At 43.0% G+C, this 22,527-nt stretch overlaps 1 long non-coding RNA gene and 1 other non-coding gene across 2 annotated transcripts; both read right to left on the reverse strand.

Annotated features, from left to right (window-relative positions):
- Positions 1-14,975: 14,975 nt before the first annotated feature.
- On the reverse strand, positions 14,976-18,327 carry LOC141277471 (uncharacterized). The gene is made up of 3 exons (XR_012328911.1): positions 18,096-18,327; positions 17,158-17,502; positions 14,976-15,325 (listed from the first exon to the last, which is right to left on the reverse strand). It is a non-coding gene; the product is annotated as an uncharacterized lncRNA (long non-coding RNA).
- Positions 18,328-22,216: 3,889 nt separating this feature from the next.
- LOC117310072 (U6 spliceosomal RNA) lies at positions 22,217-22,324 on the reverse strand. The gene has a single exon (XR_004524330.1). It is a non-coding gene; the product is annotated as a U6 spliceosomal RNA (small nuclear RNA).
- Between the last annotated feature and the right edge of the window lie 203 nt (positions 22,325-22,527).

The following is a 22,527-nucleotide window of genomic DNA, read 5'->3' on the forward strand; positions in this document are numbered from 1 at the left end:
AGGTATTTGAGTAGGGGGCAGTTTCTTCTAGTTTCTTCTTCGACCAGCATCTTCTCTCAGTCACCCCAGCCCAGAAGCAGTGTGAGGCTGTGAGTTCACCCACCTTCGTGGGAAGGTTGTGCTGTGGTTAGTAAATGGAGCCAGTAGAGTCCCTCAGTTCTGAACTCCAAAGTGCGCACGAATCACCCAAACATCTTGTTAAAAATGCAAATGCTGCATCCTGCGGCCGGGGGTGGGGCCTGAGAGTCAGTATTGCTAACCAGCTTCCAGGGGACACCAGTGCTCCAGTCCACACAACCCTCTGAGTATTGAGGCCCCGGGGGACCTTGTTATAGAAACACAGAACCACCCAGGGCACACCTGAACACTTTGTCCTCTGCCCCCCTGGGTTTGTAGGACTCCTCGTCCTCTCCGTGGACTTGGGCTCTTCTGGCTTTAGGCACTTTGCTCCTGGTCTACATGCCTGTCCTTGTACTACTCAAGGACGGGGTACACCATGCTCGCCATGCCTCCTGCTTCCCCCTGAAAGTTTATTGCATCCATAATAATAATAACAACAACCTGCTCACTCCTCCTAGGCACTGTGCTAAGTAGGTATTCCATGTCCATTAGGCATCACAAATGAGGTAGACGACCATGATGACTGCGGGCCAGGTGAGGAGAGCAAGGTTCTGAGAAGTCAAACCTTGCCAAAGGTCATAGTCAACGAGGGATGAAGCTGGGGAGCCTAAGCATTGCACTGTGTTGCCACCCCATTAGTGACACAGGTGGCAGATGCTAGGAGGGATCGGAAGAGTGCTTTGTGGACCCTGGGCATAGCTCTGGAACCCACACCTAATTCCCTGTATGTAGGACTCTACCCTCACCCAGCAGGTTCCCTGCATCTGGGACACGGGAGCTGGAGCCTCCCCAGAGCATTGCCATGGGGGTTTCAAAATGAGTGGAGCAGGGCTAGTTTACATCCATGCTGCTGGGAGAAGACAAAAGGGGTGATAATCTTCAGATCATGAGGCTTTGGGAAAGACAAGCCATTAAGGGAAAATGGGCTTATCTCAGAAGGTGGCCCTAGATAACCTTTGCTTCCACTTTCAGCCCTGGCATTCCTTTTTTTTTTTTTTTTGCTACAAGACTGAAGAAGAGAGTCAGGGAAACATCTATTTGCTCTGGAATCTTTTATGCTCATCTGTCTACTGCAGTGATCAAAAGGGGGGGGGACACAGGTCCCTTATCTCCAAACATAGCAAAGTTCTGGTGAGCTCTTGTTATCTTGCATGCACACACATGTACACGTATGCACATGCATGCACATACATGCATATGTACACACACATGATTTTCCAAGCCAATAAAGGGCTCAAGCATGGCGGGGGTGGAATGTGTCCATACTCATGAAAACAATCTTTTTAAAAGAATTTTTGGGAGAACCTATCTTCCTACATCTGCTTCTTTTTTTAAAAAAATGATTTTTATGAGTTTAAAAAAATTGATTTCATTTTTCACTTCTAGTTTTCTTGAGATGTAATTGACACACAGCACTGTATAAGTTCAAGGTGTACAGCATAACGATTTGACTTACATCATGAAGCGATTATCATAGTAAATTTAGTGAACATGCATCATCTCATATAGATATGAAGTTAAAGAAATAGAAATTTTGTTTTCCTTGTGATGAGCACTCTTAGGGTTTACTCCCTTAGCTTTCATACATAGCGTTCGGCAGGGCTAGCTATATTTATCATGTTGCGCGTCACATCCCTAGTACTTAACTTATTTACCTTGTAACTAGAAGTTTGTACCTTTTGACCCTCTTCATCCAGCTCCCCTCCCCCACTCCTTCCTACGTCTGCTTCTTTATCATTAACGTGAGTCTTGAACTACCTCTCACTTCATTAAACTTCCTATAAAAAATTATCAGCCGTGCTCATCTTTTTTCCTGCATTCTTGTTCTCTGCTGCTCAGTCTGAGCTCTCCTCTGGGCCCCTGGGGCAACCAGTCATCTCTTGGAAATAAACCATCCGATATCCTTAATCTTTGCTTCGAATGCTCGTTTCATCCCCTCACTTTCATCAAAATCTGACTTTATCTGCAGGAGGATACTTTCCTCCTCTCTTTGCACAGCATTCCACACACATACCTCCCTTCCCCACCCTCCCCATTCCAAACTGACATGCGTCTCCTGATTCCTCAATCCCCAGTTCCTTTTCCTGACTATTTTGTGCATCACGAACTCTCAGCAGCCTCTAAGGAAGTCCACGCCGATCCGTTTCCTCACCTTTCCCAGCCCTTCTTCCTGCCTCCCACTCTGTAGGGAGTTGTCTCTTGTTCCTCCCCATTCTGGAAACATCCATAGATACCCTTTTCTTACAGATCTTCAGCCTCCTCCTCGGGGCTAGAGACCTTTATCTCCACCGCTTTTATGTCTTCAAGACACAAGCAGACAATCATACAGGATCGCTCCACTCCGGCCCACATCCTGGAGCCCTGACATTCTCCTTTCAGCTCGGCAGGATCTTACATCCCCTCCGTCCTACTCAGCCCCTCTCACAGTCTTCTGAGTGTCCTGCTGGCTTTCCTTGCATCCCCACGCAGGCTGGAGACTTCCCACTTCTGAGCTACGGGATCCCCCGGGTGAGCCGTTCCCAGCCTCCACCATTTCTACAGGGTTCTCCCTCCGCATTCCTGTTCTTTGATTCTTTTGCGTTTCTCTTTCACAAACCTCGTGAGGTCCCTGCTATGGGGAGCCTGCACCTTCCACTTTCTTTCCTCTGTTGTGAGGCCACCACCAAGGAGGCTGGTTCCTGGTTTTTCTTCTACTTCTTATTACTTAGCCTGGAGGAAGATGTCAGTGACCCTTTGCAACCCTTATTCACTCCTCATACTTTTACTTCACTCCATGAGCCACTGGCCCATACCTGTCCCCTGCTCTTCAGATGCCCTTCTGGACTGAAAATATTGTGATTACCTGAAGTGAGGAGTTTCCTCATTGTCCCCCACTCCCTATTGGCCTTCTCCTCATTAGAACATTTATTAGGGACTTCCCTGGTAGTCCAGTGGATAAGACTCCGGGCTCCCAATACAGGGGGTCTGGGTTCGATCCCTGGTCAGGGAACTAGATCCCGCATGCTGCACCGAAGGTCCCACGTCCTGCAACTAAAGACCTGGAGCAGCTAAATAAATAAATTTAAAAAAATTTTTTTAAAGAACATTTATTATTTTCCACTTGGCATACTGAAATAACCTCCTAGCTGCATGAGCCCATCATCTCTTCCATTCCAACCCACTGTTGGATTTATTATTCCAAAGACCACATTCCTGTCTTGCTTAAAAATCTTCATGTTTCCCCACTGCCGCTAAATGCTTTGACATGCTAGGCATGGCTGTTTCCCACACGTACCCCACATTGGCTGCTGCTAAATCTTTGCTCCTGTTCTTTTCTCTGTCTTGAGGGCCTTCTCTCCTTCATGGCCACATGAGCAAATCTTAATCTTACCTTCGAGGCAAGTTCAAAAGCCATCTCAGACACGAAGTTGTCCCTAAGCCCTCCCAGTAGAAGTGGTTTCTCCCACCTTTGCTTTCTTACAGCTTTTGAGGCCTCTTGCAACATTTATACCTTTCCACCCTGTATTGTAGTTGACACACAAAACTGTAAGTTCTTTGAAGGGTACAGATCCTAGTCTACACACCTCTGCATGCCCCCTAGGAGCAGCACAGCTCATGACACACAATGCTGGACTATTAGGGATGCTTTTATTACAAATGACAGGAACATAGCTAACAGGCAAAAAAAAAAAGAGAGAACGTATTAGATAAACAAACACAGCAGGTCACACAGCAGTGGAAGGTACAGGAGAACAGCTGGGCCTCGGGGACAGCTGGAACCAGGGACTAGAACTCAGCAGGACGCTAGCTCTATAAATTTGCTTCTCTCTGCATTAATTCTCCTGCTGCAGTCAAGATCCTTCTGCATGGCACTTAGCTCCCAATACTCACGTACCAGGCTTCCACCTCCAAAGAGGGCTGGATTTCAAGTTGCAGTTTGAAAAAAGTCTTAGAGAAGTACTCTGATTGGTCCAGCCTAGGTCAGGGGTCTGCCCTGGACCAATCAGCTTGGCCGGGGAATTGGATGACTCTATTAGGAGCTCACCCCTGAGTTCTGGAGCCATTTTTAGAAAAGAGGAATCTTCATGAGCCAGGCAGGTACCCCAAGAATTATAGCACTCTTTTTTTTTTTTAATTGAAGTATAGTTGATTTACAATGTTGTGTTAGATTCTGGTGTACAGCAAAGTGATTCGGTTATACATATAGTTACATATATATTCTTTTTCATCTTCATTTTCATTATGGGTTATTACAAGATTTTTGTTTTGTTTTGTTTTGTTTTTTGTTTTTTGGCTGTATGCGGGCCTCTCACTGTTGTGGCCTCTCCCGTCGCGGAGCACAGGCTCCAGACGCGCAGGCTCAGCGGCCATGGCTCACGGGCCCAGCCGCTCTGCGGCATGTGGGATCTTCCCGGACTGGGGCACGAACCCGCGTCCCCTGCATCGGCAGGCGGACTCTCAACAACTGCGCCACCAGGGAAGCCCTTATTACAAGATTTTGAATATAGTTCCCTGTGCTGTACAGTAAGACCTTGTTGTTTATCTGTTTTATATATAGTAGTGTGTATATGTCAATCCTAAACTGCTAATTTATCCCTCCCCCAGCTTTCCCCTTTGGTAACCATAAGTTTATTTTCTATGTCTGTGAGTCTGTTTCTGTTTTATAAATAAGTCCATTTGTATCATATTTTACATTCCACATATAAATGGTATCATATGATATTTGTCTTTCTCTGTCTGATTTATGATCGTCTCTAAGTCCAACCATGTTGCCGCATATGGCATTATTTCATTCTTTTTTATGGCTGAGTAGTATAACACTCTTGTATCCAATAAATTTATAACAAACCTGTGTTATTAATATTTTTGTTAATCAAAAAGAATTATGTAGTAGTGCCATAAGAAGTCAATCACCACTTAGGATGGTTCTTTGTCATTTTAACCATGTACCTTTTTCTTACCAGTTCATCAAAGTAGGACTTTTTTTTTCGGTATGCGGGCCTCTCACTGCCGTGGCCTCTCCTGTTGCGGAGCACAGGCTCCGGTCGCGCAGGCTCAGCGGCCACGGCTCACGGGCCCAGCCGCTCCGCGGCATGTGGGATCTTCCCGGACCGGGGCATGAACCCGTGTCCCCTGCATCGGCAGGCGGACTCTCAACCACTGCGCCACCAGGGAAGCCCAAAGTAGGACTTTTAATAATTCCACGTGGTCAACCTCATTCCGATGAGAATATATACTTGAAGGGAAGAAAATTGATTGTTTCTTAAAGGACCCTTAAAATCAAACTTTCTCTAATCTAGATAAACATTACTTCCAACTAAAATCGGTTGATGAAATTTCCATGTGTATATATCTGGCCCCCAGTGAAAAAACGGCATCAAGCCCCATTATAGCTTTCAGTTGTACAAATTCCTTGTATTTTGACCAATTTCCTCTCTTCCGCTTTCATCAACATCCTGTACCTTGAATCCCAGCACTTGTGGATTTGCTATGTGAAAGGCGTCTTTGTTTCTTTTGCCCATATTGATCATTATTCATTATGAAAAATTATGAACATATTTCCTTAGATTGGCTTTTCTGGCATGGTCCCTATGGCCAGGGCTGTGAGACTCAGATTAGAAAGTAAGTCAAGGATGAGTTGGTTTTCTCACTTTGAGCTTTTTCACACTTTGAGATCTTTAAAATCCAGAGTAGTCATTTTGACCCCTTTTATCAATGTCACCTCCACTGAAAGTCAATAATAACTGAATTACCCAGAACCTCTGTTCCTTGAGTCCTTGAAAGTTGGGGGAATGGCAAGAAAAATCTTTTGTTTCGACCAACACTTATGGTTAAGAGAGGAAAGGAGCAACGAGATGTAAGGATGGGAGAAAGTGAGCTTTTAACACTTTACACGGTAGCAGAACATATTTAGCATCTATATGAAAAGGAGATTCATTTATCCAGATGACAGGTCAAATGTCTAGACCGTGGACTGAATATTTTTTCCATAGATTTGGAGTTGTCAGACTTAGCAGAAAAAAAAAAGAAAAAATATATATATATGATGCCCATTTAAATTTGAAATAAACAATGATTTTTCTTTTTTTAGTATAAGTATTTCCCATGTGATACTTAGGACAAACTTATACTAAAAGATTATTTGTAGTTTATCTGAAATTCAAATTTAACCATGTGTCCTGTATTTTATCTGGTAATTCTACTTAGGTTAGATGCTTTGGCCTTGTATAGACATAGTCTGAATTTTACTTTTAGGCCAATAATGGTTTTTTAATTTATTTTTTAAACATATTTATTTATTTGGCTGTGCTGGGTCTTGGTTGTGGCACCCGGGATCTTCCTTGCTGAGTGCTGGATCTTCAATGCGGCATAAGGGATCTTTAGTTGCAGCATGCGGGATCTAGCTCCCTGACCAGGGATCAAACCCCAGCCTTCTGCATTGGGAGCATGGAGTCTTAACCGCTGGACCACCAGGGAAGTCCCATAGTTTTTTGTTTGTTTGTTTGTTTGTTTTTGTGGTACGCAGGCCTCTCACTGTTGTGGCCTCTCCCTTTGCGGAGCACAGGCTCCGGACGCGCAGGCTCAGCAGCCATGGCTCACGGGCCTACCCGCTCCGCGGGTAGGATCTTTCCGGATCTTTTTTCCGGATCTTTCCGGACTGGGGTGCGAACCCGTGTCCCCTGCATCGGCAGGCGGACTCTCAACCACTGCGCCACCAGGGAAGCCCCCCATAGTTTTTTTAAAAAGATATATATCCATTGAAAAGAAGTCTTTTCCATGGTTTATTTACTTTTCCATTATCTTTGAAATGGAAATTTCAACTGCTCTTCTCAATTCCAAATTTTATTTTATACGGCTCACATCCTTAGCTGGAACCCTAAAGCATCACAGTTTAATCAATAGATAAATTGAGTTAATATTCTATTCTGTTAGTATGCCCATTGTTAATTTGATTGCCTCTAACTTTGAATCCATTGTAGTGCTTAGGCAAGTGTCACAACCTTTAGTCTTCTTACAATCTCCTAAATAGTGGTGATGCAGTCATCTATTCAAGGACCAATTGTCAAGCACAAAGTCCCTGTGATGCACCTTTCTGGGCTCTATGAGATTTACAAAGATGTATAAATTCATCCAGTGACTCTCTGAAGAGTGCCAGACACTGTGCAAAGTGCAGGAGCGCAGATGTAGAAAACAAACTTGTGGTTACTAGGGGTGAAGGGGGGAGGGATAAACCGGGAGATTGGGATTGACATATACACACTACTGTATATAGGATAACTAATAAGAACCTACTGACTAGCACAGGGAACTCTCTTCAATACTCTGTAATGACCTATATGGGAATAGAATCTAAAAAAGAGTGGATATATGTGTATGTATAACTGACTCACTTTGCTGCACAGCAGAAACTAACACAACATTGTAAATCAACTATACTCCAATAAAAAATTTTTAATAAATAAAAATTTTAAAAGAGGAAAAAAAAAAAGATGCTAGGAGTGCTATAGACGGACTAAGTTTATTGAGGAATAACATGTTCGATAAGGTGGTAAAAGAAACCAAGACCCCCAGTCCCAAGGGATATGTGGTCTGCTAAATACCAGGGTTTCTGTTTTGCTGAGTGGAGTATACAAGCTGAGGGCAAAGACTGACTTTCTTAGGATAATGAAGAGAAATTCTAAGGTTTAGTAGGAGAAAAGAAAGAAGAGGGAAGAGGCAACCGGCAGAGCTGGGCTCTTTGGTGGGAAGAGAAAAGATGTCCACTGGCGTAATGGATTCAGTTTCTGCCCAGTGATATGTGTGGGATGTGATCTCTCTTTCACAGGCTTCAAAGAATCTTCAATAAAGCATCAGTTTTCTCATTAGTATGTTGTTGTATTGGATGTGTTTTGCAGGATATGACAAAGTGGTGAGTATGGCCTCAAAGTGAGTGTAAAGTAAGAGGCATAGGCCCCCATGGGAGGCCCACCCATCTGGGTTACATCTTGGGAATGTTCATCTTACATGTTTGATATAAGTTAAAGAACCCAGCTGCAGTTCAGATTAAGTTGTTTCTAAGAAGACAACCCCACCATCCATGCCAAACATTTGGATTTTTATGTAAGAGAGCAAAGATACTTCTGGCATAAGCTGCAATGGTTCTTGGCATCAGTTAAGTTTCTTTTGTTTTAAGCAAATCAAGGCCGATTAAGCAAGACAAAAAAGGAGGATGTGGGGGAAGGGATTAATGGGAGACTGTATTGGAAGCACATGGGAGAGCTCACCGACTCAAAGGCAGAGCTGAGCAGCTAGGCCTTGGAAAGGACAGGGGGACAGGGACCAGGGCTCCTCCAGGGCCCTCAAGGGTCAAAGCTCATAGATGTTTTTTCTGAGCTGCTGCTATCATGTGTTTCAGCCCTACTTATCATCCTGGTCATGTTTTCAAGTTCCTGTGAGAGGATCTTATTAGCACAGCTGGAGTCAGGTGTCTCTACCCATTGTGGACAGCCAGACAGTACAGATGTGACCCACGGCAGAATCACTTGAGTTGGGCAGCCTCCTCTTTCCAGGCCTCCAATATATCTCAAAACTAGATGGCAATGGTGCAATCTTGGAAGCTTATCCTGTTGCGTCCCTTCTTTTAGTTTAACTGAGAATTTTAAATTATCCTCCCTCTCACACACACACTCATTTGGAAGTTATATACTTGATGGCTATTCTTCTGGTGATTACCCTAGAAATTCCAACTTGCATACTGAACTTACAAAATCTAAGTTAATCAGTATCTTTACTCTACTTCCAGGCAATATAAGGACCTTAAATTCCATTCCCCCATACTTACTTATAAACTGATTTTTTCATACATTTTAATTCAACTTTTAAAACACAACAAAAAATTATTAATTACAGTTTTATATTGTCAATGTTCATTTGCATTTACCATTTTCTTCGCTTTTCACTCTTTTTGTTGTACATTCCATATAAGATCACTTTTTTTTCTGTCTCAAGTATATCTTTTAGCATTTCCTTTAGGAGCTTTTGTTAGTGATGAGTGAACAATCTTCATTTCTCGGGACTATTTATTTATTTTGTCCTTATTCTTGAAAGATTCTTTTTTTCCACTGGATATACAATTGTAGGTTGGCAAATTATTTTTTCAATACGCTGAAGATATAGCGCTATTTATCTAGCTTCCATTGTTTGCTGTTGAAAATTTACTGCCAGCGTAGCTGCTGCTTCCTTAAAGGCAGTCTTTTCTCTCTTTTTTTCCTGACCGTTTTAAAGAGTTTCTTTTTTTTAAAATTTTATTTATTTTTGGCTGTGTTGGGTCTTTGTAGCTGCACACGGGCTTTCTCTAGTTGCGGTGAGCAGGGGCTACTCTTCGTTGCCGTGCGCGGTCTTCTCATTGCGGTGGCTTCTCTTGTAGTGGAGCACGGGCTTTAGGGGCGCGAGCTTCAGTAGTTGCAGCACACGGGCTCAGTAGTTGCGACGCATGGGCCCTAGGGCATGCGGATTTCAGTAGTTGTGGCATGCAGGCTCGGTAGTTGCGGCTCATGGGCTCCAGAGCACAGGCTCAGTAGTTGTGGTGCACGGACTTAGTTGCTCCGCGGCATGTGGGATCTTCCTGGACCAGGGATCGAACCCATGTCCCCTACATTGGCAGGCAGATTCTTAATCACTGTGCCACCAGGAAAGTCCTAAGAGTTTCTTTATTTTTAGTTTTCTGCAATTTTGCTATGATGTATCTAAGTGTATCTAAGAATGTTATCTTGCTTGGGATTCAATGGGTTTCCTAAGTTTCTGGATAAATATCTGGAGCAGTTCTGAAGAGGTTTGGGCCTTATGTCTTCAAATATTGCCTCTGCCCAATTCTTTTCTCCCTCCTTCTGGAATTCCTCTTTAACATTACTTGCACCTCTTAACCCCTATTTCATATTTTCCATCTTTTTGGTTCTGTGTTTCATTCAGAACAATTCATTGCTCTTTCACGAACTGTTTCTTCAATTGTGTCTTGATCTATCCCCTGAATTTTTAATTTTGGTTAAAACTTAAACTTTATTTTAAAAATCCAGTGACACTTTTTATAGCTTACTGATCTCTGCAGATATTACTAAATATATACTTTAAACACTAAGCATGGATGTTTTATCATTTATAACCACTTATATATTATTTTTGGCTGCGTTGGGCCTTCATTGCTGCACATGGGCTTTTCTCTAGTTGCAGTGAGTGGGGGCTACTCTTCGTTGTGGTGCACAGGCTTCTCATTGTGGTGGCTTCTCTTGTTGCAGAGCACATGCTCTAGGCGTGCGGGCTTCAGTAGTTGTGGCTCATGGACTCTAGAGCACAGGTTCAGTAGTTGTGGCGCACGGGCTTAGTTGCTCCGTGGCATGTGGGATCTTCCCAGACCGGGGCTCGAACCCGCGTCCCCTGCATTGGCAGGTGGATTCTTAACCACTGCGCCACCAGGGAAGTCCCTATAACCACTAATTTAATAATTGAAAATCTACATGTGTCTTTTTATGGTCCTCTGTTGTTTCTGTTGGTTTCCTTGTGTGCTTGGATATTTTAAATTATATGCTGCTCACTGGCCTTATTAAATGATTTGTGGAGATGCTCTGTGGTCTAAGATGAAGGTACCCTTCTTCAGCAGAATTTGAATTTGTCTTTGCTTCTTTCGGGCACATAGGTACCCTTCTGTCTTGCACCACTTTAAACTTCATTCAGGGTTTGAGATTTCTCTTCAGTCTTTTGAATTCATGGTAGTAACTACCTATAATTACAGCTTCTATGCATTTGTTTTTCTCTTTTGCTCCTTCTGTCCAAGTTAAATCTCCTCCAACCCCATGGAGGTAGAAGCAGGGAGGTGGCTTCACCTTTGAAAGTGCCACTTCTTGTGGAGGCTTCCATTAAACCTTTGCCTTTAGGCAGTCTTGGACTTGAGTTTCTGTCCCTCTCACACTGAGAGCATGTGAAAACCATTGCTCAGTTCCTCTGACCAATCTGGCAAACACTGTGAGGACAAAAGTAGTTCAGAGTTCTCTGTTTACCTCTGGATTTTTGCTTTCTCTTAGCTTTTGGCCAGATTTTTCATTTTTATTTGATCAGTAATTTGATGCTTTTATGAAGAATTTGAAAAATTTTTTTCCTCATCGTTTTTAGATGCTCTTAGCCAAAGGGTATCTCTGCGTAACCTAACTCACCACGAAGAACAAGGTCTAGCCACACAGAGTGAACGCTTGCTCCTCAGGCCTCCAGCTAGTGTCATCTTTCTCAGGGGAAGTCAACACAGCATCCTCTGCTGTGAGACAAGGATATCTGCCCTGTGTCATTCAAATGTTTAACGATTTTGGGAGGACTAGAGGTTTATAACTGTCCCAAGGCAAACAATTCTAAAAGGACTTGGAAGTGAGCAGAATTTCCAGTCTGGAGTCTCTTAAATACTTCTTCCGTCCTGTACCGAAAAGGCTCAGTCCATATCTGAGCTCCACACTTGGAAAGAGGAAACATCTGATGGGTGACCTTTCCCCTGTGGTCCCACTTCCATCACGGCAGATATAGAGAGTATTCACCACACTTTATTCCTCATGGGGGGAATCTGCCTCGAGAGACATGGGCATCTGCACCTGACTGAGTCAAGTTCTGTCCTTGTTTTATTTCAGATTCTGCTACCTCCATATAGAGGTTATGTGGGAAAGAGGAGGCAGAGAGGGAAGGTAGCTGGCAGGGAAGATCTTCTGGGGAAAGATGGAGAGGTTGATTATCTCTTCTCTTGGCACTCAAATGCTCTGCCCTTCTCTCCATAAAATTTCCTGTTAACTAATGATTTCTCGTTATTGTGTTCAATGTCTCTGTTTGAGGGGGATATAAAAAAATAAAGAATGCGATGTCAAGATTGGTATCAGACTACTTATGGAAAGCCGACCGTAATTGCTTCACTATTTTGTTTACCTGCTCAGCCCCTGTAGCCATTTGAGCTTGCAACCCTTGATGAGGATGATAATATTAGGTACCCAAGAGAATGAGCCCAATGAGGAGATGGGTAACTTCCATGTAAACAGCACAGGGGAATGAAACCTTTAGCCTGGAAGACTTGGAAGTCAGGCGTTGCTTAAGCAGAATATCTTTTTTTTTTTTTCATGGAAAGGCATTTTATTTTAAATATAGCAGTGTGTACATGTCAATCTCAAACTCCCAATCTATCCCTCCTCCCCACCCTTCCTCCTTGGTAACCATAAGTTCCTTCTCTAAGTCTGTGAGTCTGTTTCTGTTCTGTAAATAAGTTCATTTGTATCATTTTTTAAGATTCCGCATATAAGCAATATCATATGATATTTGTCTTTCTGTGCCTGACTTACTTCATTTAGTATGATAATCTCTAGGTCCATCCATGTTGCCACAAATGGCATTATTTCATTCTTTTTCATGGCTGAGTAATATTCCATTGTATATATGCGACACATTTTCTTTATCCATTCATCTGTCAATGAACATTTAAGTTGCTTCCATGTCTTGGCTATTGTAAACAGTGCGACAATGAACACTGGGGTGCATGTATCCTTTTGCACCATGGTTTTCTCTGGATATATGCCCAGGAGTGGGATTGTAGGATCATATAGTAGTTCTATTTTTAGTTTTTTAAGGAACCTCCACACTGTTCTCCATAGTGGCTGTATCAATTTACACTCCCACCAACAGTATGGGAGGGTTCCCTTTTCTCCACACCCTCTCCAGCATTTATTGTTTGCCGACTTTTTGGTGATGGCCATTCTGACCGGTGTGAGGTGATATCTCATTGTAGTTTTGATTTGCATTTTTTCTAATAATTAGTGATGTTGATCATCTTTTCATGTGCCTCTTGGCCATCTGTATGTCTTCTTTGGAGAAATGTCTCTTCAGGGTTTTTGCCCATCTTTTGGTTGGGTTGTTTATTTTTTTGATATTGAGCTGCATGAGTCAGCAGAATATCTTAAGGAGAAGACAGACATGATAATCATTTGTAGCTGTAGACTCAGGTTCAGCCAGCATTGATCAAGGACCTGTTATGCACAAAGCACTAGGCTAGGCATTTTTAAACACATAACCCATTAAAGTCAGAAGAATTGTGCCCTCTTTCTAGTGTTGAGTAGGGAAATGTGGGGGAAAAAACAACTATTTTAGAATTAGGGAAGGAAGAAAGGCTCTCACTAGATATTCTCTCATGTAGGGAAAAATATTTCAGGAATATATCTGGAGGCTCAAGGGCACATTTTAAAGCTCAAGTTTGCACAATATACCACTCAATTAAGCCTCCAGTTCCACTAAAGGACGTGGTAAGAGTCCTGGACATGAGAGATTTGCATTTTCTCCATATTTGTTCATCTTACATGTTAATTTTTAGGAAAGATTGTGCAATGTGCTGTTTCTGTGAAATCCACTGTCCAGGGGGTAAGGATTCTCAGCACACAGTACAGAAAGTGGTGTGCAACCCTACTAAGGAGGGGAGTACCATGTGTCTATAGGGCAAAGTTTTTCTACAGGGAGAACTCTACTTATTTTTCGTTGATAACATGTATTATTACACTACCTTCCACTGTGGCTATTTGTGGATGCCTTCTGTATCATATTAAACTCTAGTTTCTTGGACATTTGGGGGCCTTATTTTTCCACAGTACCTAGCACAGTGAGTTACCCAGGACAGGCAATAAATAATAAGAGGCAGCATAGGGCATAGAGAAGTAAGTACTAGGGCTCTGCCACTAAAGACAGGAGAGATGTAAGTGTCACAGATGCTTGTTCTTTTTCTTTCACCAATTTTTTTTCTTCCTTCCTTCCATACAATAACAGAATCCCAGTTTTCATCATTTATCCATTCCTCACTCATGCAGTCAATGTCCTTTGGGAAAAATCTGATCCCACTCCTGGCTCCAGGGGTGTATTAGTCAGGCTTTTCCAGAGAAACAGAACCCATATATATGGAGATTAATTATAAAGAATTGGCTCATGTGGGGCTGAGAAACCCTACAATCTGCCATCTGCAAGCTGGAGACCCAGGAGAGCCCATGAATTGAGTTCGAGTCCAAGGACAGGAGGAAACTGATGTCATTGCTCAAAAACAGGTAGAGAGCAAATTCTTCCTTCCCCCTCAGCCCTTTGTTCTATTCAGGCCTCCAACGGATTAGAAGAGGCTCACCCACACTGGGGAGGGCAATCTGCTTTACTCAGTCTACCGATTCAGATGTTCATCTTATTCAGAAACACCCTCACTGACCACTCAGAAAAAATGTTTGACCAATATCAGAAACCCCGTGCCCATCAAGTTGACACAGCAAATCAACCACCACAAAGGGCAAGCCCTATTTGGTTTAAGCCAATCATCATATCCTGCCATGCTGCTGGCCACAGTGATTGGTCCAAGATGGGCAAATACTCCACTCCAGGCCAACGAAATGCAAGATGAGATGATATTTGCTGGGGATTGCAAGGATAGAAACTTTCTCACTTTTCTATGGAAGTGACCTCCAAAGATGCTCTCTTCCACCTGGACAAGAATGAAAAAGATTCAGTCCAGGGACTTCCCTGGTGCTCCAGTGGTTAAGACTCTGCACTCCCAATGCAGGGGGCCCGGGTTCAATCCCTGTTCAGAGAACTAGATCTCACAACGAAGATCCCGCATGCCACAACTAAGACCTGGCACAGTCAAATAAACAAACAAATAAATAAATAAATATTATAAAAAGGATTCAGTCCAGAAAAGGTGCTAGTAGTCATGATGATGATGGAAAAGCCAGCCTGGAGAGAACAGGCAGAGAAAGGCATGAAAATAAACTGGACCAGTTTTGAAATTACTGAGCCTGGGATCAAGGTTTGCCTGAAAACCACCATATATCTGGACTTTACAGTTATATGAGCCAACGAATTCCATTTATTGTGTACACTGGTTGGGTTGAATTTTGTGTTACCTGCAACCAAAAGATTCCTAACTAATACAACTGGGGTTTTAATGTGATGATCAAGGAAACATTTTAACATTCAATGAGAACTCAACCAGAAAAGTCAACCATTTTTGCTACGAAAAGTGAGCAACCAAGTTGGACCACATACATCAAAAAAGTTGATCATATATCCAAAACTTGAGACCACCAGAGAAATTCTGCAGAGCTGCAGGCTACATTCCTTCCTTCTCTCTAGCCACAAATGTCCTTCAGACTAGCCTGTTCTCCACGCGGTTCCAGGGGCACATCTTCCCAACTGTCCTCTGAGAGTCCTTAGAGAAATGGAGAGTGTCTTATTTTTCTTTGTGTTCAACACTTTGAACAGTGCCTGGCAGAGTAGGCCCCTAATAAATATAAATCTATAAATCAGTGGATTTATTTAACAATTAGAGATCTTCCTCGACTTATGTTGTGGTTACATCCCAATAAACCCATCATAAGCAAAGATGAAGGGCCCTGGGTGATGGGAGTGTCTTGTCAATTTCACTGTTGTAGGAGGCTGGGTTGGATTTGAAAGCAAGGAATACACCCTGCGTTCCATTTAAATCACTGAAGTTTTGATGTTCTCTTTAAAGGACTGTGTGAGTCAGAGGAAAAAAACAGCTTTTAAGAGTAACTCCCACATTCATTTATTCACTTATTCATATTCACTGAGTGCCTGCTACATTCCAGCATTATTCAAGGCAGAATCACCCCTAATCCCCTACCTTTTGTGGGGCATGAGGCAGAGGACAAAGTAAGACCCTGGCCTGTGTCCCCCTCTTCTTCTCATCTCCCCGAGACTTTATCCCACACCAGGAAGGGCCCTGTGCAAACTGTGCAGATGCTCCAGTCAGCTTGTCTAAGCTCCGTCCACACCCATCTGGCTAGAGTCAAAGGAGGATGGACCCCAGGAAGAGGCCTATGCAGACTCTGGGAGTAGGCTTGGGGCCAAAGTGTGGGCTCTTGGTACATGTTCTGGAAGGAGGGGTGGAGACTCCGTGTGGCACATCCACTTGGCCACACAGACTCTGCAGCGGGGAGCAGGGAGGGAGGTAGGACCAGAGGAGGGCCAGAGAGGGCCTCCTGCAGCTTACGGTGTGTAAGGGCAGTTCTCATTTTAGGTACAGGGAATCCATGAAGAAAACATGCAAAAAATCTCTGCCTTCATGGTACTTACATCCCAGTGGAGGGAGACAGACTATAAACAAATACCCGAGTGAACAAGTAAACGGCTACATATAGAGGGTATTTGACAGTAATAAGTACTCTGGAGAAAACAAGAGGTACAGACAGTGCAATTTTAAATAGTGTGGGTCAAGGAAGGTATATTAGCTCCTCAGGGCTGCTATAATAAAGTACCACAAAGTAAATGCCTTAAATAAGAGAAATATATTGTCTCACAGACCTCTGAAACCAAGGTATTGGTAGGGTCTCTAAGGAACCTCAGGGTTCCTTCTGAGGCTGTGAGGGAGAATTCGTTCCATGTCTCTCTCCTGGCTTCTGGTAACCTCAGGTGTTCCTTGGCTGGTAGATGGCTATCTTCTCCTTGTCACTTCACACCACCTTCCCTTTGTATGTGTCTGTCTCTGTTTGTAAATTTCCCCTTTCTATAAGAACACCTGTCATGTTGGCTTAGGATTTCACCCTAATGAATGACTTCATTTTATCTGGATCGTCTGCAAAGACCTTACTTCAAAATAAGGTCATATTCACAGGCACTAGGGATTAGGACTTCAACATCTTTCAAAGGGACACAATTCAACCCATATCAGAAAGCTTTATTGTGAAGATGACATTTGAGCAGAAGCCCGAAGGTGAGGGGTAAGGGGGTGAGCCATGCTGAGATCTGGGGAAAGGGCTTTACAGCAGAGAGAACAGCAAGTGCAAAGGCCCTGCTTTCTCCTCCAGAATAACATTTCGGTGGGTTAATATAGTGAGCCGGGGAGGTCAAGGAGAGAGAGTCAGCGGCAGAATGACGCAGTAGGGTCAGAAATGACCCATCCGCCTCTCATGGGTGTCCTGCATAACCCCATAGTCCATCCATTTAGAGTGTTGGAGATTCTTCCATTTCCCAACTTATACACAGTATAAGGTCACTGAAAGCAGGGAAGGAGTCCCTTACCTTTTTTTGTGTGTGTGTGTGGTACGCGGGCCTCTCACTGTTGTGGCCTCTCCCGTTGCGGAGCACAGGCTCCGGACGCACAGGCTCAGCGGCCATGGCTCACTGGCCCAGCCGCTCCGCTGCATGTGGGATCCTCCTGGACCGGGGCACGAACCCGCGTCCCCCGCATCGGCAGGCGGACCCCCAACTACTGCGCCACCAGGGAAGCCCCCCTTACCTTTTTATACCCTCATGGTGCTCAGTGAACATGTGTGACGCTGAGGGTACATTAGCCACTATCTTCTTTCATTTCCACTCCAAGAAATGGCTTGTACCTGTGAGCCCATGCGACAAAAGGGAATTTCGCTGGAGGCAGGTAAGGCAACAAAGACAAAGGAGTCAAGTTTATCACTGAAAGGTGCCTATGGAATCTTATCATCATCTATTGCCACCCTCTTGTCATGATCGCCCCCATAACATGACCATCACTGGTAGCTTTAATTCGAATTTTCTTAGCTTTTAAAATCCTATCCTACCAATGAAAATGAGAGAAGTGAAAGAGAATAGGCAAGTTTTCTGAAATTCAAATTTGGAGTAAGAGGAACCGTCTTTAGTTGAAATCTGACAGCCACTGATCAATTCCAGCATTACAGAAGGACCCACGTAGCATCGAAAATTCTGATTTATCTCATTTCTTCAGGAGTGGAACGAGCAGTTCTGTAGACGTCCATTGAATCATTCCTAACCTTCTGGCTTCCCTTATCTGCAAGCTGGAATGCTCTCTGGAGCTGTCAGCCATCACCCCCCCCCCCGCCCCCCCCTTCCCTTCCCTTCCATCCTGCCCGGTCCTCAGATAACAATCCTCTCCAAACAGGCTTTGTTCCCACCATGTTTGGAATGCTTCAAAGTCAAACTGAATGTGAATAAGAACCAAAGTCGCTTCATTACATTCCATTCACCTTCCTCTCACATTCCACACCTCACTCTTAACTGGAGGGGGTCGGGTTGTTTTCCGATCACGACTCGCCCAATTCCGCCTGCCGTGGCCCAGGCTTGTTGCGAGACTAAGTCCTTTGTTCCTGTCGTCCTTTGGGCCCTGGGCGCCCTTCCTCGCCGTCCCAGGTCTGCAACGGTCCCCTCCCTGTCCGTCAGAAGCCCACTCCGTATCCAAATCCTCATGTAAGACTTTGGCCCGAAGATATTTTCTGGTGACGTGTACCCTTGGCTTCCCCCTCAGGCTGGAACAGGAAGCACAGAATCTTGTTTAAAGGATGGCAGAGGGATAAAAAGAACAAACGTCAGCTCGTTCCAGAGCCTTGCACTTTCTGGGGTTTTCAAAGTAGAAAAGTTTCCTCCAGCTTCCTTTCCAGGGCTCCCCTCTCTCCTCCAAAATGGAGACGCTTAGCGCCTGGGGCGGTGGGCTGCCCAGGCTGGTTGTTTGTTTCATCAGGAATGTTGGGGTGGGAAAGGGAGAAGGGTGAACAACAGGCCTTGTGTATGCCCAGCAAAATCTCCTTGGAACCTATGAACTCCCAAGTATCCTTAAAGGGCTCAGAAATTCATCCGCGTTGAGCATCCCTCAGGCGCCTTGCACATTCATTCCTAGTATAGTTTTAGCTTCACTCACACACAGATGCACACACGCAAACCACTGTGGGGTAGGTTTTATTATCCTCATTTTACAGATGCAGAAACTGAGGTTTGCAGTGCTAAAGGTCTGTGGGTCACAGAGCTAGTAAGAGGTGAAGCCCAGATTGAATTCAGTCCTGAGTTCAAAGTCTGTACTCTTTCATTTCCTGTTATTTAAAAATAAATATTGTTGTTTTTCTGATTATCTAAGTGATATTCTTTTTTTAAATTTATTTTTCTATTGAAGTATAATTGATTTACAGTGTTAGTTTCTGGTATAGAGCAAAGTGATTCAGTTATACATATATGTATCAATATATACATATTCTCTTTCAGATTCTTTTCCCTTATGGTTTATTATAGGATATTGAATATAGTTCCCTGTGCTATACAGTAGGTCCTTGTTGTTTATTTTATATATAGTAGTGTGTATCTGTTAATCCCATACTCCTAATTTATTCCTCCCCCCTTTCCCCTTTGGTAACCATAAGTTTGTTTTCTATGTCTGTGAGTCTGTTTCTGTTTTGTAAATAAGTTCACTTGTATCATATTTTAGATTCCACATACAAGCGATATCATATGATATTTGTCTTTGTCTGACTTACTTCACTTAGTATGATCATCTCTAGGTCCTCTAATCTCTATGATTATCTAAGTAGTACATATTCTTTATAGAGAATTTGGAAGACAAAATAAAATATAAAATTAAAATTATCTATAATTCCACTCTCCAGAGATAGTAGTCACTATTAACATTTTAGTCTCCTTTTCTCCAGTCTGAGTTTATGTTATGCTATCCTACTTTATGTCCTGCTTCTTCTGATGTTTTGGGTTTTCTTGCTTGTTTCTAAATAGTCTTTATTTTTCAGAGCAGTTTTAGGTTCACAGCGAAACCGACAGGAAGGTACAGAGAGTTCCCTTATTCCCCTACCCCCATATACGCACAGGCTCCCGCACTGTTGACATCCCGCACCACAGCGGTGTATTTGATACAACTGATGAACCTATACTGACATCATTATCCCCTAACGTATACAGTTTACATTAGGGTTCACCCTCGGTGTTGTACATTCTACAAGTTTTCACAAACGTATAATGACACATACCCGCTTTTATAGTGTTAAACAGAATAGTTTCGCTGTCCTAAAAATCCTCTGTGCTCCGTCTGTTCATCTCTTCCTCCTCTAACCCCTGAACATGCTACTGTCTCCATAGTTTTGGCTCTTCCAGAATGTCCTATAGTCGGAATCATAAAGTATATAGCTTTCATAGCTTGGCTTCTTTCGTTTAGTAATATGCACTTCAGTTTCCTCCATACCTTTTCACGGCTTGGTAACACATTTCTTTTTCAGTAGTGAATAATATTCCATTGTGTAATGTACCGTAGTTTTTTTAACCATTCACCTATTAAAGGACATCTTGATTGCTTCTAGTTTTTGCAGTTATGAACAAAGGTACTATAAACATCTGTGTGCAGGTTTTTGTGTGGACAGAAGTTTTCAACTCATTTGGGTAAATACCAAGGAGCATGATTGCTGGATTTGGGATACGAGTATATTTGGTTTTGTATGAAACTGCCAAACGGTCTTCCAAAGTGGCTGGACCGGGCTTCCCTGGTGGCACAGTGGTTGAGAGTCCGCCTGCCAATGCAGGGGACACGGGTTCGTGCCCCGGTCCGGGAGGATCCCACATGCACGGAGTGGCTGGGCCCGTGAGCCATGGCTGCTGAGCCTGCGCGTCCGGAGCCTGTGCTCTGCAACGGGAGAGGCCACAACAGTGAGAGGCCCGCGTACCACAAAAAACAAAAAAAACAAAGTGGCTGTACCATTTTGTATTCCCACCAGCAATGAACGTGAGTTCCTGTTGCTCCACATCCTCACCAATAGGTGATGTTGTCAGAGTTTGGGATTTTTTTCATTCGAATAGGTGTGTAATGATATCTCACTGTTGTTCTAATTTGCATTTCCCTAATGACATATGATGTTGGGCATCCTTTTACATGCTCATTTTCCATCTTTATACCTTCTTTGGTGATGTGTCTGTTCAGATATTTTGCCCATTTTAAAATTAGGTTGTTCATTTTCTTATTGTTGAGTTTTAAGTGCTCTTTGTATATTCTGGATAACGATCCTTTTATGAGATGGCTTTTGCAAATACTTTATAACATTCTGTGGCTTGGTTTCTCATTTTCTTGACTGAGTCTTTTGCAGAGCAGAAGTTTTTTTTTTAATTTTAATGAGATCCAGTTTATCAGTTACTTCTTTCATGGAACATACATTTGGTGTTGTATTTAAAAAGTTATTGCCATAACAAAGGTCATCTAGATACTCCCTCTGTTATCTTGTAGGAGAGTTTTATAGTTTTGCATTCAAATTTAGGTTTATGTTCCATTTTGAGTTAATTTTGTGATGCATGTAAGGTCTGTGTGCAGATTCTTTTTTTCCCTTTCTTCCTTTTTTTTTGTTTTTTGCTTGTTTGTTTTTTGTTTTTATGTGGATGTCTGTTGTTGCAGCACCATTTGTTGAAAAGACTGTCTCCATTGTATTGCCTGTCAAAGATAAGCTGACGGGCTTCCCTGGTGGCGCAGTGGTTGAGAGTCTGCCTGCCGATGCAGGGGACACGGGTTCGTGTCCTGGTCCGGGAAGATCCCACATGCCGCGGAGCGGCTAGGCCCGTGAGCCATGGCCGCTGAGCCTGCGCATCTGGAGGCTGTGCTCCACAACGGGAGAGGCCGCAACAGTGAGAGGCCTGAGTACCGCAAAAAAAAAAAAAAAAAAAAAAAAAAGATGAGCTGACTATATGTATGTGGGTCTATTTCCGGGTTCTCTGTTCTGTTCTATTGATCTATTAGTCTATTTTTTGCCAATAAAAGACTATCTTGATTACTGTCTTGAAGTCAGTTCGTGTCCGTCCTCTGACTTTGTTCTTCTCCTTCAATATTGTGTTGGCTCTTCTGGACCTTTTGCCTCGCCATATTAACTTTAGAATCAGTTTGTCAATATCCACAAAACAACTTGCTGGGATTTTGACTGGGATTGCGTTGAATCTATAGATCAAGTTGGAAAGAGCTGACGTCTTGACAATGTTGAGTCTTCCTGTCTGTGAATATGGAATAGCTCTTCATTTATTCAGTTCTTTTATTTCTTTCATCAGAGTTTTGTAGTTTTCCTCACATAGATCTTGTTCATGTTATTTGAGATTTATACTTAAATATGTCATTATTGGGGGTGCTAATTTAAATGGTATTGTTTTTTATTTCAAATTACTGATATATAGGAAAGTGATTGACTTTTGTATTTTAACCTTGTATCCTGCAACCTTGCTATAATCACCCAACTTTAGTTCCAGGGTTTTTTTGGTCAATTCTTTCAGATTTTCTACATAGTCATGTCATCTTCAAACAAAGACAGTTTTATTTATTTCTTCCCAACCTGTATACCTTTTTTTTTCTTTAAATATGGAACGCTTCACAAATTTGCGTGCCCATCCTTGCGCAGGGGCCATGCTAATCTTCTCTGTACCATTCCAATTTTAGTATACGTGCTGCTGAAGTGAGCACTCCAACCTGTATCCCTTTTATATCCCTTTCTTGTCTTGTTGCATTAGCTAGGACTTGTAATACAGTGTTTAAAAGGAATGGTGGGAGAAAATATCCTTGCCTTGTTTCTGATCTTAGCAGGAAAGAATGTAGTTTCTCACCATTTGTTATATTAGCCATAGTTTTTCTGTAGATGTTCTTTATCAAATTGAGGAAGTTCCTGC

Source organism: Tursiops truncatus, chromosome 21, assembly GCF_011762595.2.
Source record: "Tursiops truncatus isolate mTurTru1 chromosome 21, mTurTru1.mat.Y, whole genome shotgun sequence".
Taxonomy (NCBI): Eukaryota; Metazoa; Chordata; class Mammalia; order Artiodactyla; family Delphinidae; genus Tursiops; species Tursiops truncatus.